Consider the following 15,539-nt stretch of genomic DNA (forward strand, 5'->3'; position numbering starts at 1 on the left):
CATATGGCGTAAATTTGATGTTTCTATTCTTCCAGCTCTAACATTCAAATAACAGTTACAATAAGCGGCAGAAAAGCGCCTGTGAACCAACAGTTAACAATGCGATCATAATTAGTGGAATCTGACAAATTCCATCTGTCATCTGATCATTGTGAAAAACTACTTTTTTCATCTTCACAGCACCACAGTATGAACTCAAGGGTTTCATAGGACACCTATACTTAATTTCATTGTGATCGTTTTCAATGACAGTAGGGGCGGAGCAAAACCATCTGACTTGAAACATACTTTTCCAGCGGGATTTGAATATTTGGCTACAGTTACAGTAGCACGCCCAGTGAGGTATCAAGAATGTGAGCAATCACTCATTGCTATAGTATAGGCTAGGGCAGAAAGAAGCAGGTTTCCGACAAAGTAAACGATGAGAGACACTGTCGCTGTCACTTATTAAAGAGAAAATTACAGCTATATGTAGTGAAATGAGTAGGTTGATGCAGTTCCAGTCCGGCACTATCACTGAGTTGCAAACATTTTCCGAATAACACTTAAGATAAAAATTTGTGTGTGTGTGTGTGTGTGTGTGTGTGTGTGTATGTGTGTGTGTGTCTGTTCCTTCGTAGTGTCTGTTACTTCGGAAATTTCCGAAAGAACAGACACTACGAATAGAAATAGACAGACTTGTTAATCAATTAAAGATTGAAGGACAGATGTCCAGGCTGTCATTGGCATTAAAATAGAACAACGGCGTCAGATGACAATTTGTGCCTGTCCAGGTTCGAATGCGGATTCATAGTGTCTTTTCTTTCGGACATTTCCGAAAGATCAGACACCATACATATACCCATATACCGGGTGTTATATGGCATTTTTCTGCAATTTGTCTATACTACCACCTCCTACAATATTTTCTATTCCTCGTGAAATATCCTGTATAATTATTTGGGTCTCGACGGGTCATCGAAAGTTTTCTGTGCCAGACGCACGACATCGTCCGAACCCGCGCGGGAATACAGTGTGGCCGCGAACGACTGGAATAATGGCCAGTGTGGGCGGGGGGGGGGGGGGGGGGGGGAGGGGCGGAGGGGGTTACCGCGCATATGATATGCCGCAAAGATGGGAATTCGCGTCTGACGAGGAGCGTGTGTAGACAGGTGCTGCAGAGGGGTTCGCTGCTGTGTCCCGACAGTACCCTCCTTCGGAGGTTCAAGTCCTCCCTCCGGCATGGATGTGTGTGTTGTCCATAGCGTAAGTTAGTTTAAGTTAGATTAAGTAGTGTGTAAGCTTAGGTACCGATGACCTAAGCAGCTTGGTCTCATAAGTTCTTACCATGAATTTACAAAATTTTAATTCCAAAATACGGCATCTCGGTTCTTACAATAGTGCAATAGGCGCGCCCTGGTTAGATGTAACTGAAGAGAGACTCCAACTCGGATTGTGGTTAAGGGCGAATCCCAAGCGCATGGCCACGAACAATCAGGAGCGGAAACTTAATGTCATCAGAACCTTGTTGAAGGACCATGACATGCGATCGTTAGACCGACTGCAGAAAGTTCAGTTTTAAAGACATACATACTTAGCAAAATATATCATGTCGCAGCAGTCTTACCGATACTGCAGGTCACTGCACATAAAATATTAGCTGTAGCCTCTTGGTGTGTGTGGAAACAAACTATCTTCAAAGTATCCCTCCACACGGCGACTTTGCAGAGGCAAAACGGAGGAGTTGGAACTAAAGACGTGCTTTTAAACTAATACATACCACTAGGACAGGCTTCACGAAACTTCTGTTCGTTAGATCCTGGGGATAGGAAAGCTCCTGTTAATGTAGCATGCCAGCCTAGATTACGTCCGGAAGTACTATGGCGATTGGAGCTGTATAAGACTTCCACCAGCACAAACCAACCCTGGAATCGTCTATGATTATATTACCAGACATCGTCTTCACAAACCACTTCCGGTATATTAAACTACAAAAAACTGGAGGAACGTCTGGAAAAATATCAACAATAAAATTCTACCAACTAGAGTCAGTGCCGTATGGTGCGACGTTGTAAACGAAACCATACCCTCAGCGGAACGATTATGGAAAATCAAATTGAGACCATCTCCATACTGCGACAAATGTCGGCTTGTAGAAACTGTAGCGCAAATCTTCTTATGTGAAAATAGAATCAGAATTTGGAACTGGACTAGGAAGAAATTAGCACTATCAACAGAATCGCAGAAAGTCATATACCGATAACTGAAGCTTTACAACCCGACTGGAAGTGTTACCCGTTCACAAAGAGTAACTGTTATTTGTGGCTTCTGGGACAGTTTATATTTTACGTCGTAACAAACAAAACTTAGAACTTAGAAGAGTACATGTCCTATATTGCAGAAGAACATTTTAAGCCGAGGAAGAATAACAAATATAAGGAATGGTTTCAAAATTTTTAATCTATGGCTTTATGTGGGCTACAAATAGGTGGACAGTTTTATTGATTACAAGCAGAATACTATTCTTTCACTTTTTTTTTAATTCCTGGAATATTCTTTTACGTTGGTTCTAAAATCAAAACTGTTCTAATTTGGCAAAACCCCTTCGGCTCCGAAGTTTGTTTCATTTGTTGAAAAATATATGGCTTCCTTACAGACCTCATATGCATCCAGTGCATAATAACTTAAATTGTGAATATATTTCTGAATGAATGTTTGTTATGTATTTTTCCGTCACTCTTATCACTGTTATAAGTTATGTTCTACAAGGAACTCACGCCATTGGAGGCGGCAATCTGTACTTTATTTTACCTTAATTACTACTTCAATTTTGTTCTACAATTTAAAGGAATATACGGGTGCAAACATGGAATACATGGGAATAATGCAGCTACTCAGTGACAGGTATGGAGGAGGCATTGTGGCCAGGCCTCGGATCTTCGACTCCTGACCTCTTTGCCTCCGCCTACCTGGTGTTGAAAGCCTTCTCAAACTTTAAACAAAAATAATAGTACAGTGATCAGCACGTCTGTCTAGTAAGCAGGAGGTCCAGTTTCGAAGCCTAGTCGGTCAGAAATTTTCATCTGCCGTCGTTGCTGTATTTCAACGCGCTGTGACGGTGTGGACGTCGGTCCTTCGATATTTAAGATGCAATTTTTTTTGAGGCAATAGAGGTGATTTGTGAACATTTGTCTTGCCATCAATGTAACGGGACTTCAACTGCATCTAATCCTTAGTCATTGTTTTGTGCCGGCGCTAACTCATGCCATATATATGCGAATCAGATTGTAGTTCATATTTAGTCAAATAACGAATGGTCAGTATACAAGCATCCGGCCGTGGTGACCGAGCGGTTCTAGGCGCTACAATTTGGAACCCCGCGACCGCTACGGTCGCAGGTTCGAAACCTGTCTCGGGCATGGATGTGTCTGATGTCCTTAGATTAGTTAGGTTTAATTAGTTATATGTTCTAGCGGACTGATGACCTCAGAACTTAAGTCCAATAGTGCTCAGAGCCATTTGAACCATTTTTGAAGTATACAAGTATTCACGAACAGTAGAAGCAGGATTTCAGCGAACTGATCACTTAACCAAGTGCAACATAGAGTACCTGTGTAATGACTTATTTCAGCTGCGTAGCTGAGGGTAATATTTGTTAAGCAATTCATTGCACAATTAATGTAATACCCGCACGATGTTCTCTGTAGGCATACTGTATCATTAGCATCCGCGAGTGGAGTACTATGTTCGTTAAATCGGATTACTCAAGCAGAGGGCAAATAAAGAGAAGCGACGACGCCACAATACTATCTTTACTTAAGTAGGTAGTCAGCTCTAAATTATGTGCGCCACCATTGACGTCACGTAAGCTGTTTGACAACATAACACCACCACAACTACTGACAACCTGGACCATTATCATCACGCAGTTGTAACTCGCAGTGTTTACAAGTTGCTGATGTTTGTCAAGAATAGCGGAAAGCGCCTCTGAAGTTCCATTTGCATTACGCCTAGGACGGAGAGAATCCTAAATAAATAGGTCCCCCAGCGAAGAGAAGAGTCCACGTATTGTCTCAAGATCTTGCAGTTTGATATTAATGCATTCCCGATGGTTTCACACTAAAGGGTTCTTTTGGCTATCAGAATACTCATATGGGAATTATAAAAGTGTAATTGCTAGAACGCGACGTTAATTTGACGTTTCCACCCATCTCCTGACGTCTTACTGAATGAAATCTGAAGTGCACGCACAGTTGTGTTGCCTGCCGTATGGATGGATTCTGTGAAGTGTTGTGGCAGCTGGCAGTCATTGCTGAGTACAGACATGTGCAAATATCCTCACTGCTCTAGCGGAACTCGTCTTTGTTGCATTTTTTCCATACCGTAATTAACACGACCACATAAGGCTTGTTCTGCTGAAGAACTTGATGCCCACAAGTCCTTCAATAAGAATCTCCTAGCGGGAGTAATGCATGAAAGGAAACAGACTGTTGGACAAAAGAATGGACAGCTCCCTGCTTTTTGCGTTTCCGATAGCGCCTACGATAAGAATCTGGTGTCATATTATGCTTCACAACCCTAAACTGTTTATTTTTTACTTCGTGCTAAAACAAAAGTTATGATATGAGAAGAGGAAACGACTGATATGCTTCTCAGGAACTTTAGTTTTTCGTGTTTATTTTCTCACTTCATACTAAGACAAGGGCGTTAATATGAGAAGACGAAATGAAATATACGCTACCAAGACATAATATTTCCTTGTGTGCTACTACTCCATACATGAAAGCCCTGCAGTTAATATTTGTATGTTGGATAAATTTCGATATCACCTCACATTCCTTTGTGAGGATGTTCCTATTTTCTTGGGATTCAAATCGATTGGACATTTCATCACTGGTTAATAGTCTGATGACTATTGTCATGATACCCGTTGCAATTGCTCCATGGCGCCTGTGAGTAGAGTCTCACGTTGGTTACTATAAGAACACGCAGGCAGTGATATCCGCTCACTGCAGTCAGAGCCAAGGTGATTTCTTTCTGTTTATGGCGAAGCGTCTGCTGCAGTGTCCACGCTTAGCCAATATAAACATATCGCGGCGACATTGGGCTCTGCCAATCGCTGCACTTGTCGCGAGCCTCGACAACAAGAGCGCACTGTCTCTGCTAACGATACTATGGAGTTAATACATCTTACTTAACGTAATATGCAGGACGTGGGTTGGGTAAAAATTCAGTTTGTAACTTCGCATCACATTAAAATACTTTACAGTCATTATTGATGCAATATTTATTGTTGGCTGTCTCTCTAATGTTAATAGTATTGATTCAGATTGTGAGTGAATACGAAAACACACACACACACAAACAGTCATTGATTCCAGTGAGGGTGCCAACTACTGTGTGTTGAACAACACATGCACCAGTCACTTCCTCAGTTGGCGTCGAGTGGATGACGTTTTTCAATTACCTTGCATTGCAAGAATTGTAAGGAGGAGACTGAAAGTAAATGGACTTTTATGCAAAAGAGCTGCGACAAAGCAAAGCTTGACCGATTAACAGATAATTGTGCACACGGCTTTTGTGGCCAAGTATACTTTTAGTAACCAACCAACCCACGATCATTACGTAAGATTTCTCGAAGGCGTAGGGACATTGATTTCATTAAGTCGTCGACAGTGTAGCGTGATGGTTTACTTCCCACCATACGTCTTCTATGTTCGTCCAAAGGTCGCTTGCATTTGTAGGTCCACATGGCAATGACCTTGTTACCTCTGCCCACATATTCTCTATCTGGTTGATGTTCGGTGATAGTGGAACAAACGGCAACAGCTTTATCCTCTCTTGGCCCTGAAACCAATCTCGCACTGCTCTGTTATGATGGATGGAGCTCTGCTCCTCTAAATAAACTGTTATCTCGTTAGTTCATATATTTATATTTAAATAACGGATTTGTAATAAGCACATTGTATTATTATTTTCCACAGTGTTTAAGAATTCAGCCCTGTCATAGACATTTGATTTAGATTCAACAGTCTGATTAAGAATGTGGTTTACCCAGTCTATCATATGTTGAGAGTCGTAGTCGGATATCCACATTAAGACTGACTGGCTGAATCCTATTAGAACGATCTGGTATCGAAATGAAACTACAGAAACCGGATAATTTGAACGTCTGTATTGCAACAATTCTGCGAACATAAATTCCTATGATGGAGTAACAGGTAGAAACTGTCTAAGAAAAAGTGAGAAATATGTCTACCAGCAGCAATGTAACGTAATTAGAACTCATATTTATGTGATGGAAATACTGAATCGAACAGTACACGTCTATTTCAGTGGTGGGAAGATATACCATATCGGATTTGCTGATGACGTAATGACAATAATAATAATATTAAAAATCCCGTGTGACCGATAGGGGAAACCCTCCCCCATATTGGTGGTAGCGAGAAAATAAAATACTTGGGGTGAACGGAATACCAACACAAACCTGAACGGCTACTCAATCCGTTGAACCCAAAATCCAGACACGTTTGAGTGAAAATCACTGCTATTCTGGTCACCGCCTGTTAGCTCAATGAGCCCTGCTCAAAATATTTGCTTCCAAAGGCTTCAACACCCTCTGGTCCTGTCAGGTCCTGGTATCACCTATGCTAAACCAATGAAACACAAACAAACATGAACTGTGCAAGCAAAGTCAACTTTACCCCAGGTGGTACACTACCCGGCTGTCGACAGGCGGCAGTTGGATTTTCGGATTCTGGGGAGTCCAGGTTAGCACGGAGAAGAATATCGAAGATCTCTGGTAAATTTCCCTACAAGCAGAAAATATGCATTCGAAAACCAAACATCGATACATTGATCCAAATATGAAAACAAAATATTTTCACTTAAGAAATCGACCGATAAAAAATTCACATCACTGGTCTTCAAGAACCACGACTAACTGACAATGAATCCTTGCATTACGGAAACCATTGCATCTTCAAGAGCAAAATACAACAAAAGGTAGCGAAAGGCGTACCAATCTTCGGCATGGCATTTCTCGAACACAGTTCCTTCATCAACTCTGGCTAAGAAATCACACCCATCAACAATCGACATTCGGCTATGCTCATTCAGAGCCCTTGTAAAATATATACACTCATCAATGCACATGCCCCCATCAACATCGAAAATAAGAAAAACACCGAAAATGTCGAAAAATTCTGGAACACACTCGAAAATACTATGTGCAAAATGCACCTAGATGGCGTGAAAATACTAATGGGAGTCTTAAACTCTCTATTTGGGGATGAAAAAACCTGTAGAAAAATAATTGATACAAATTCAACACACAGAAACACTTAGACCAACGGCACACGTCTGACTGACAGTTGCCTACAATTCAAACTGAAAAGGATGTCTACCCACTTTAGGGAAAAACCAGTTCTCAGGGAACATGCTTGGCTACCAGGTGCAAACTGCTTTCTTTCGCCTTTCGAGACTCGCTGAAACCCAGATTTTTAATTCTTTTGTAGCAGAGCTACAAGCAGGCAGATACAAACTCAATAAGGGAATCGTAAAACAAAGCTCGAGCAAAATTCGGCTTTCTGCTTTCGGTAACCCTTAGTGTCAGAGCGAAAACCTTACGATACTGCCAATTTCATAATGCCACTTGCGTTTTCTGCCCACATATTTTTTATTGTTGTGAATACATAATTTTATCTATGAATTACCACATTTTCATAATACTTGCGAATGATACAGAAAATGAAGTAAATACAGATCTTTTCGGAGACACGTTTGTGTTAAAATAGGCTCAATCGTCCTACAGACACTTAGTGCTTTCTTAAGATAGATTGCCGTCGTGATGTTTCTGTAGTAAGCTGAATTTAATATGTATTAGTACAGTGAATATTTTAATTGCATTTTCCATTAGTTTGCTAAACGCAACAGTAATCAGCAACAGAATGTTCTTTCACGATATCTAAAACAATCTGACAATGCTAAAGTTGTTTATAAATTCTACGCCCGTAGAAACCTACTGGTTCTATCGATGGCATTGAACCAGAGTAGTTTTAAGGGTATTTTCGTCTAGAAATGAATTGCCTTGGCGGCTGATCGATCAAGAGCGGGAAAGTTAAAATTCTACGAATATATGACGAGAGGGACAAGTGCTTGAGAGAGGACTTCCCTATCAATACAAGTGCCTGAGAGAACTTTCCTATCGATCTGCTGGATAGTTCTGTTTCTCAAATCAACATAGTGCGTTATCATGCAGTAGGACAGGAGATGTAGTCTTGTTGCTCGATTTTCTTACACTGCGACGAAAGGTGTCTCAGTTGTTGTCAACAAATTCCAGCTGTGTTGCACACACCCCTTGGGGCAGAATTCGTAGCCCAAAACACACTTTTGGAGCTATCAGATGTAAAATATTATGTTCACTCTACTCTTTGCTCGAGTTTACGTCTTTCGGTGGGGCTCAGCCTTTCATTTCTTCTTAGAAAGTTAAGGATAAAGGTATCATAACACGACACCAGTAACAGTACTGCATACGAATGCTCAATGAGCGACCTGATGACGTTCAATAATAGTCACTCTGTTGATTTTTGTTGTTTCGAATTAGAGCATGCAGTGCTCCTACACCAGACTTCTGAACTTTGCCTGTTGAATGTAAATGTCGCATGATGGCAGAATGGTAATCTGTCACATATATCAGTAGTCGAGACTTTCTTAATGTGGAAAATCATTCATGCCAGAACGATCTTTGTTGAAACAAGAATATCTTTTTCTGGCGTATTTTTTCCAAAAGCACTCGCTCCACACACAGTTCAAATCATTCTAGCTGCCACCTCTGCATCCACCCCTCTGTTATAACGAAAGTAAACGTTGTGTTGCAGATGTTACACCTTTTTCCACTTGCGACTCAATTTTACATTGCTTTACTGTAGTTCATGATTTTCAAGTAAGCAAAATCCAGTGTTTAACTGCAAGATAATAACTAGAACTTCAAATTCGAAAGTGACAATTGATACATACACTGACAGCGTCGCGCCGCGTTCACATGGGCGGCGCCGGATTTCAGGCGGCGGGTGGCGTCTGGCCGGTGGCCGGTAGCCGCTACAGCGCGAGGAAACCCTCGAGCGTAAGCTGTTAAGATCGCGACGCAGCCACGAGCTGTCCTGCGGAATGGTTTCTGGAATACTTGTTATTGCTGGCGGGTAGAATGGCAAACGAATTATCTTCAATGTTCAATCAGACTCATAATTTTAGATAGAAATGTGTTAAAAAAAAAAATACACTTGGACGCGAACAGGTGACTATAAGTTTAGAATGCACGATTACCACGAGACCACGGACTCAAACACTCCAGAACATCTCGGAAGTAGACAACACTTCCTCCTAACATTTCCGCATCTTACAGTGTTGCCAGATTGTGCAGACGGCCGGTCAGTTTTATTGGCCACCTTAAGTGAACGACTCGGACTTAGTCTCTGTGGCGGCCGGCCAGAGGTCAGTTTTTATGTCTAAGACTGTACATTAGGCGAAGGAATCATCGTGTCACAGGGTGCAAAAAAAAAAGAAGTGAAATTAGTGTACCAGTTACCACATGGAACACCCGCTGTTCAACCAAAAGGAAATTAACTTGGTGAGCACATTTCAGAAATTTTCCTCTTGCTGTGCTCCGCAGTCGATTTTAACATACAATCCAGTCTGGTTTAGTACTTTTTACTGGATTGCAGTCAGTTTCTTACGTGTTCGTTATTGACACTGACAGACTTGAAAAGAGTAGGTCATTTTTTGTTTGGTGTTAATGTACGTGTGTCCAGTAATTTGTTCTTGTTATAGTGGGTCAGAATAAACTGTTATTTGCCCCGGGTTTAAATTGGGCCTTTTTACGATTGAGTATTGGAGTACACAAATGACGCTGAATGCGTTAGTGGGCGCCACTTCTCGTGAGAATACAGGTGGGGTGAACAATGGGATGAGAGTGAGTGTTCGTGCATGTATGAGGCACCACTTTGAGAAATTATCCAACACAGTTTTTCTGACATTCCATGCTGCTAATGATCTTACAATCAAAGACGTTCAAGAAATAATCAAGCTTTTGTAGTTTTCTGTTACCTCAGAAAACCAAGCCAGTGTTTTGAAGATAGAGCATTCAGTAATTTTTGAAATTTTATATCCCATGTTTCATGATTGTTTGAGCCAAATGAATAGCGAGTGCCATCTTCTATATGTGTGGCCCACTGGGAGAATTACGAGAGAGATTTGTACAGGAGAGATCTTTTATAGCCATGGGCGTGTTGAGATGTTGGCAGACTATGGACAACAATTTCGAAAGGTCAGTGTGACTGAATGTTCAGGTCACTAATAGCAAGGTTGTAAACAACATCTTAGAACAGGTGAGACCAGATGGCCATTTGCGAATATTATTTTCTGAGAAACCTGTAACCTTTGCTTATTTGGGTAAGACAATTGCCAGCACAGAAAGCATGAGATCTGTTGATCAACATAGGGATCACTCACGTACAGTTAAGTGCGTGATGCTAATGAGGGTGCTGCCATGGCCAGAGGAGCTTTTTACCGCTGTGGCGGGTCGGGGCATTTTTCACGTGATTGCAGTTTATGACAAAATAAACTGGTGGGAAGCTGACACTAGGGTTAAACAGGGCATCGTCGATCTGAAGTCCTACCGAAAGGTTGCAGTAAGGTGAAGGCGTCGACAAGATATAGACTTCCCCTTGTGTGTTTGTGCTGCCCAGCTGAGAACCTATTTGTGCCTTATTGGATTCTGCAAGCAGCATCTCTGTTCTCGATTATACCTGGTACTTCAGGGTTCGTGATACATACAAGTTTTCTTCGTTGCAACCCGTGAGTCAGGGCTGTTGCACCATCGGTCGTCAGTTATTATCATTTGTTGGCTCGGTAAAATTAGTAGCTTGTCGTGGCCAGTGGGGTTATTAGTGGCTAGGGGATTAAGTTCAGAACTGTTGCTGGGCTGTGATTTTATTGAGGGTGCTGGATGTTTTTAGATTATGCTGGAAGTCAATTTTATTTTAAAGTTGGACCTGATAAGTTGTATAAGTTGTGTAAACATAGTCGTGTTCAATGCGTGTATAACTCGTCCAGTGAATCTACTGAATATTAACTTTCCCTGCAATACATCCTACATTCCCGTAACCCTCCTGGCCTCAGCCTTCGTTAGTCACTGTCGTCACCCATCCAGCCTCCTGCCCGTTCTCATTCCAGCACTACACAGCCGTCATTTCACCGCCACACCCAGGCTTTCAATTTATTTTTATTTTTATTTCACTCCTTTCCGCTACTTACCCCCTCGCCCCTCTGCACCTTCTCCCCTGCCCTCCGTCTAAACTGCAATGCTTCACTGTCCGCTACTCCCCCCATACTATCCCTCCCCCTCCCCGCCCCAACCTCCTTCTTACCCCCACCCAGTCACCACTTCCATCATGCACTGGTGCTGCTGCTCGCAATGTAGTTTCAGCTCTCTGAGACTGCAGATGTGTGGGCAAGTTGCACTTGCGTGAGTGTGTGTGTGCGCGTGTGTATGTGTGTCTACTGCTGACAAAGGCCTTAGTGGCCGAAAGCTATGATTGTGTGAATCTTTTTATTCTGCCTATCACGACTCAGCATCTCCGCTATATGGTGAGTAGCATCTTTCCTTCTCTGGCATTGTTACATTCCATCCTGGATTTTCCATTGTTTGAATATTAACTTGGCAATTTACGTCACGGTGAGATGCAGCTAGTACTTCAGATGACTAAGGAGTTTCTCATTGTTTTAACTGGTAAGTTAGGGATAAAGGACAAAATAAGGTATTGGATACAACTGTCATATCACGCACAGGTGCGTCAAACCCCTTATTGGCTGTCGCCACCGAAAATGAAGCTCCTGCGCCAGTCAATCGACCAGGTGCTATGTGATGGGGTGATCACGCTATCGACCTCACCTTGTGCATCTCCGATGTTCCTGTTTACCGAGGATAATCACACGGGGGTTAGGCCAGTTATGGCTTATAGGGCCCTAAATCGTAAGGTCATTTTGGAATCAGGTCCCTCATGTGAACCCACAACTTCTTCACTTGGTTTGCCGGAGTGCACTTATTTATCGTCCTAGACTTCAACAAAGCTTACCACCGAATGCTCTTGGCTGAGGCTTCGACACCTGTTACCGCCTTTTGCACTGACTGGAACGTAAACCAGTTTAATCATGTTCCTTTTGGCGTATGTACAGGAGCGGAGATAATTTCATGGTTCTTGGATTCTGTTTTGGATAATTTGAAATTTAAATTTGTTTATAATAATCTGGACAATATTGCCATAAAAAGTAGTAAATGTCCTCCAAGTACTGATGTCTTTGCGTAGTGCTGGTTTCACAGTGAAACCATCTAAAATTGATCTGGCCCATGAGGAGATCTCCTTCATGGGACGCTTAGTGTTGGCCAGTGCAGTTAAAATAGACCGAGAATGAAGTAAGGTGATGAGGAAGTTTCGACCACCTAAAAATAAGAAGAGGATCGCCTGCTTCATAGGGATGGTGAATTTTTTTAGGAAGTTCGTACCTGCAACTTTGAACCAGTTATGTAAGACAGGTGACATGTTTCGTTGTACTGAAAGCAAATAGACGGCATCTGGTGCATTGAGATCCTCCTTAAGTAACGCTACTGTTCTGGATATCCCGGATTTTGGCCGGCCACTCGTAGTCCAGACCAATGTCTCTAATTCAGGCATCACTGCAGTTCTGCTATAGGAACATGTCTACAGTGAGTGACAATGGATCTACTTTTATTCTGAAGTAATTTAAGATAGTTTCCTTTCAAAATGGTGTACGTCGTATCATGAGCATTCCTTATTACCTTGGCCTTCTTTTGCTGGGAGTATGAATTATAATGTTAAGGCTGCTCCAATAATATTCCATTCTTAAGCTCAAACATTTAACATTGGCATTCATGGGGTCCTTAAGACGACCCCAGCGGCTTCAGTGTTTGGTTATTCAGTCAGTTCTCCCTTGTCGAATACTTGATCAGCGAACCAACTACTTCTGGAGCAGGTGACTTCTGAAGTCATTCAGGATAATTCGAGACAGTTAAAGATTAGTACTGACTGTGCAAATTAGATGGAGGCAAATTGGTACATAGTAGGCACCCTGCCAGATAAGTAGTTTTCACTGAGAATTTTCGGGCCCAAGGCAAGATTGGTAAGACAATTTCAAATGCATTGTTGCATCATTTTGTGGGACCATGTAAGATTATAAAAGTTGTCACCCGAGTTAGCCTTCTGTTGAGATCCAATCCATGGATAAAATGCACTGAGTAAATGGTAGAACAAAGTATGCTCTACCCCACTCTCCACTGTTGCCAAATTTATTCAATATGGCGGATCCAAGATGGCGGCGATAGATATGGTAACGCCACAATGACATCATGGCGAGAAGTTCAAATTTTGGCGGGAATATAGGTCAATTGGACTACCTCCACTAACCTAACCCCCTCCCCTCCCCCCTCCCCACCCCTAGAAAATATTGAGAAGTTCAAATTTCACCAGGATAATGCCACACACTGTGGCTACCTCCACCATCTAAGAAAATGGCGGGTAAAAAGGTCACTTGCAATACCTCCACTGACCTAAGTCATCTGACCGCCACCTTTTTCTAGGAATTGGTTGGGAAAGGAGTCAGCCTTTGCTGGACAGGATGGACATAAGTCTTTATTTTGCAGGCAGTCTGTATTTAAACAATTTGAGGCAGCAGCTCCATCCAGTGTGTTCACCATGAAGTCTGTAGTCCAACTGACCTAGTACACAGTACTGCCACTAGAAGGCACTGTCGTCCCTTCTGTGACATAATCCGAGGTGGCGGTCTGGCAGGGAAATATGGTGGAAAAAGCACTCAGCCTGTGCTAGACTGCTGGAGAGAGGAAGGAGTGTACCTTATTTATTTTGGAACGATTTATTTAGGGACGGATTTCACATAGTTTATTTATTACACTGATACAAAACACTCACTCTGGCGTACTTGAGGTCGCAGTAAATAGCGTATAGATCTGCAAATTAGTCGTATATAACCGAAATAATGCAGTACACTGATGTGCAGAGACGAAAACATCTCCTAAATTGTCAAAATAATGCATGTAAAGGGCTCTGCAAACAAACTTGCTAATCGTCAACTGTCGAAATTATGCATTGCACAGCCTACAGACCTGTTCAGAAAGTAATGCTACAGACATGAAAACAACTCGTAAATCATTTTAAATAATGCATATATAACGCTCTGACAACACACTCACAACGCTTAAACAGCCGAAACTAGTACACTGCACAAACACTCAGTGCACATAAAAAACGCTTTCGAACCATCGTCCACTGCGACGTATCAACAAACTGCTTCCCTACAGAAGGCGTGTATGGTGGGTGGTGCGCTCATGCTAGTACCGTATGCGAGACGCCTCCAGGCCGTGCACGTGTGTTCACTGTTGCTCGCGCGATCCCCTCTACCTGTGGATACAGACGTCACAGGTTGCGCTATACAAATCTGTTCCATTGCTTCCCAGAATAGCACAGGGTGCATTGTTCCTAGTGATACTAGTGGGACATTCGCGCTGCATCTAGCTGTGCAAGCACGCTTACCTGCCCAGCATGGCTGAAGCATCGTCGCGAAATGTCAGCATAGCGACTCTTTCTCCAACCCAAACAAGTGATGTCAGTCAATCATTATGTAGTAACCAACTGTGTACGAGTGGACGGATGGGATGGAAAAGACACCGTCAATGTACCGAAATAATAAGCATCACAGTTGATAGTGCGAACAATTTTAGCAATTTTACAGTAATTTCAACACCGATTAATGATGTGACAGGCAGGGATTCCAATTTCAGTATCATAGCTAAACTGTCCCTACTCTACTTCATGAGTATCATTGTGAATGCAGATAGATGACTGTGCAGTATGTCCATTCATTGTTAATTCTCGAAGATATACATCGTCAACGTATGCCAGACATATTTATAGCACCTCAAACATAGTGCTTAACTTATGATCTATCTCTATGCGGATGGGAGTCACAGAGCACTTTCTCAGTCTTAGGATAAAATTAGAGACTGAAAGACCCCGTCACACTGTCTTTGACCAACCCGCCTTGCAACACCGTTACCAATTTAATCTGCAACCGACCAGAAGTAGACTGCTACATTCCATGTCTCGTGAATCAATGGAGCTTGCTAAGTCCACGCCCATCCAAGTGCACAAGATTTTTGCAGATGCGCCCATGTCGAGGAGGTTAGCACTTCTTATCGAGGTATAATAACAGATTTGAAAGTGTTGTGATGTAATACCAGACGGTTAAGAACAATAAGAAACAGGTGATCTTTATGCTTGGTGGAGCTCCAGATGGATGCAGGTCGAAGCATATTACGTAAATCAACTATGCTATCTCTAGACATGAGAAACACCTTAGGTGACTTTGTAAATTATAAGGATGGTTTGGAATCTGTTATATCACTGACACTGGTATTCGTGAGTGGAAATATCTGTTTCCTCTATTTTTTTTCGAGTTTTCACGTA

General features: G+C 42.2%; 1 protein-coding gene across 1 annotated transcript in view; it reads right to left on the reverse strand.

Moving 5' to 3' along the window:
- The window catches only part of LOC126485904 (uncharacterized), a 201,277-nt gene that overhangs the window by 128,935 nt on the left and 56,803 nt on the right, over positions 1-15,539 (reverse strand). The gene's annotated exons all lie outside the window — the stretch shown is intronic.

This window comes from Schistocerca serialis, chromosome 1 (assembly GCF_023864345.2).
Source record: "Schistocerca serialis cubense isolate TAMUIC-IGC-003099 chromosome 1, iqSchSeri2.2, whole genome shotgun sequence".
NCBI lineage: Eukaryota > Metazoa > Arthropoda > Insecta > Orthoptera > Acrididae > Schistocerca > Schistocerca serialis.